The sequence below is a fragment of the Gigantopelta aegis genome, chromosome 3 (assembly GCF_016097555.1).
Source record: "Gigantopelta aegis isolate Gae_Host chromosome 3, Gae_host_genome, whole genome shotgun sequence".
NCBI classification, from domain to species: domain Eukaryota; kingdom Metazoa; phylum Mollusca; class Gastropoda; order Neomphalida; family Peltospiridae; genus Gigantopelta; species Gigantopelta aegis.
In genome coordinates this window covers 83,679,202-83,682,732 of record NC_054701.1, presented here as the reverse complement: position 1 = coordinate 83,682,732, position 3,531 = coordinate 83,679,202, and positions in this window count along the sequence as shown.

Genomic DNA, 3,531 nt, shown 5'->3' with positions numbered 1-3,531 from the left:
CAGGAGGATACAAATAATAATAGGAATACATTGCTTGGTACATATATGAATACAAATACAAATACAAATACATGACATTACATTACATTATAAAAATATGTGTATTAATAATATAAATACATGATATTACATTATAGAGATATGTGTATTAACCATTCTGCGATGTAACAAAGTAGAGGTATATTGTAAAATATAATTATTCAGAAAATTTCAGTTACAACTGTGTACTTTATAATTATTGGTATTACAATATATAGGTATAAATAAAATAAATAAATAATAATAATAATAAAAATTAAATTTTCATAAAATAACAATAAGACATAAAATAATGTAATACGATTTAAAATATATCAATTATAGTTCTATGTTGACCTTTAGTTTCATTAACTGGTTAATGTATGGTAATTTTGGTGGTTGTTGGGTATTGTTGTTGTTATGGGCGTTTAAATACTTGAAAAATTATATTCATGAATTTGGCTAATTTTTTTAGTGTGCTTATTCTTTTACTGCTCATAAGTTCTCTAAATTTATATATATTTGGTCGTATATAATAATATGGACGTAAACATTCTTTCCGAGTATTATTGAAAAAACTACATACAAATAAATAATGAAATTCGTCTCCTATGTCGTTTTCATCACAAATAGTACAAAGTCTATCTTCTAATAGAACTGTATTCCAACGTCCAGTCTCAAAAGGTAAATAATGGTTAGAAGTCCTAAATTTTATCATAACAGTCCATAATTTTTCAGGAATAATATTAAGATAATTTTCAAAATTTAGTTGGTCTTTGAAATATTCGTAGGTTTTACCTCTCGATGATTCTGAAATATTATTTTTCCATGTTTGTAAATACTGGTCGTTTTGTCGTATGCTAATTTGTTGTGATAGCCATTTTACCGATAGAAAGGTTTGTCGTATGCTAATTTGTTGTGATAGCCATTTTACCGATAAAAAGGTTTGTGATAGCCATATATTACTCATTCCTAGATAATCTAAAATAGTTTTAACAGCAGTAATCCAGTTATAGTTAGTTCCATTGCTAATATGGTCTCTCATCATTGATTTGTATAATACTAGAGATAGTTTAGATTGTTTCCCCGAGATAACTCGTGCCCAATAACAAATTAATATTTTGTGGATAGTCAACTCGACTGGCATTCTACCAAGTTCACCATATAACATGCAGATTGGGGTAGCTTTTTTTCACAGGGAGAATATGTCTAATAAAATTGATTTGAACAGAGTTATAGATGTCGTTGTTTTCGAAACCATATTTCACATCCATATAATAATATTGGCAGAACCATCGAGTCAAACATTTTGAGTTTACATTCTATTGATAGATGACGATCTTTTGCTTTTGCCAGAACGAAATACATAGCCTTTGTCGCCTGTTGTTTAAGTCTAATCTTAGTATTTTTGAATTTATTTAGCTTAGTAAAAATGGCACCTAATTATTTGTATTCTTTGACATTTTTGAGAGTAGTTTTTCCAATCTTAAAAGTATATTTATAATCTTTAGAATTTCCATTAAAAATTAAGACTTTTGTTTTTGTAGTATTTATTTTAAGTTTCCAAATATTACAATATTGATCGAATATATTTAACGTGTGTTGTAAATTGACCGCACTTGTTGCTAGTAAAGCAGTATCGTCAGCGTACAATAAGCAAATAAGATGTATTCCAATGTCTAGGTTGTTATTTTCATTATCTGCGATGGAAGAAACACCTTCACAACCGTGGTTAAGTAAATAGTTTTCTAGATCATTTAGATACAGGGAAAATAAAATCGGGGATAAATTTTCACCTTGAAGTACACCATTATGGCATGCGAATAATGGTGATTTCTTGTTATTTACAAATATTAATGATTTTATACCTTGATACATTTGATATATGATTCTAAAGAATTTACCATTTATGTTATTTTCTAGTAACTTGTGCCATAGATGTGCTCTTGGAATCATATCGAAAGCTTTTTCAAAATCCACAAATGCGCAATATAGTTTCTTTTTCCTTTTTTTCAAGATATCAATTAGTGAATGAAGTGTAAATAAGTGATCTATAGTCGAATAACCTCTGCGGAAAGCAGCCTGGGCTTCGCTCATAACATCGTTTTCTTCAATAAGTAGTTAACCGGTTATTTAATACTGTTGTAAATAACTTTGAACAGCAACATAGTAATGTAATTGGTCGATAGTTTTCAGGGGATAAACTACTACCTTTATTTTTAAAGATTGGTATAATTATTCCAGTCAGCCATTCTTCTGGATACACACTATGGTCTAAACGTATATTAAAGAGTTTAACATAGAATGGGAGCAATAAGTGGACTGTCGATTTAATATATTCGTTAATTATTTTATCTACACCTGCTGCTTTATTGTTTTTTAGTTGTTGTTTTTTATTGATTTTAGTATTTCGTCCTCGCTGAATCTTCCATTTATGATATCATCGTTGCTTACTTGGTCTACGAGATCATCAATATTTATGTCGGGCACTGTATCGGCCGATAGGTCCTTATTTAATTCGCTGAAATAATTAAAGAAGTCTTCAACCGGTGGTACACTTTCTGTCCTGCTTTTTATCTCTTTAAATATTTTATAGAATTCTTTGGGGTCATTTGTTTTTAATAGCCTCATGTTCTGCTCTGTTTTAAATTTGTAATGAGAATAAGATTTAAATATATATTTCTTATAACATTTACTTGCGTTTGTTAAATTCATTTTATTTGCTATAGTTTTATGTTTCGAGAAACATTTTTTTGCCTCAAAATATTTTGTTCGTAGAAGCTTACACCTATTACTGAACCAGGGTCGCTTATTATCTGGCGAAGTGCCAGATCTATGTTTACGTGTCGGCACGTGGCCGAATGTTAAGTTGGCTGAGTCTAAAAATAGCTTGTTCAGCGTGTCGACTGTTTGGTTTACACGTTTTGGGATACTAATAGATTCATCATCGAGAATTACCGATAGTGATTGAAGTAAGTTTGTATTGACCATCGTCTGCGAACACGCATCTAGGTGAAAGTACGCAATTAATCAGGTTAATTAGGTGTTATTTATCGAACTAGCGAAATCTTTGGCAATTAAGTGGGTCATTACCGCGGAGCAGCCAATCACTTAATCAGATGTCCTTAAATCGATCTCTCCGCATCGGTGTATCACGCGGTGTTCTTTTCATTCATGCGAACACATTTGTTTTCAGTTAGGCTACGAAACTACGGACAGTCTACAGTCGATTCTTAGGGCGGGACATAGAACTCGTTTGATGCGCGATCGGATTAGAATCGATCCCCGTCAATAGGACAATTGGACTATTTCTCTTTCTGGTCAGTGTACAACGACTGGTATATCAAAAGCCGTGGTATGTGCACATATCCTGTCTGTGTGATCGTGCATATAAAAGATCCCTAGCTACTAATGAGAAAATGTAGCGGGTTTCCTCTCTAAGACTATATGTCAGAATTACCAAATGTTTCACATCCAATAGCCGATGATTAATAAATCAATGTGCTCTAGTGG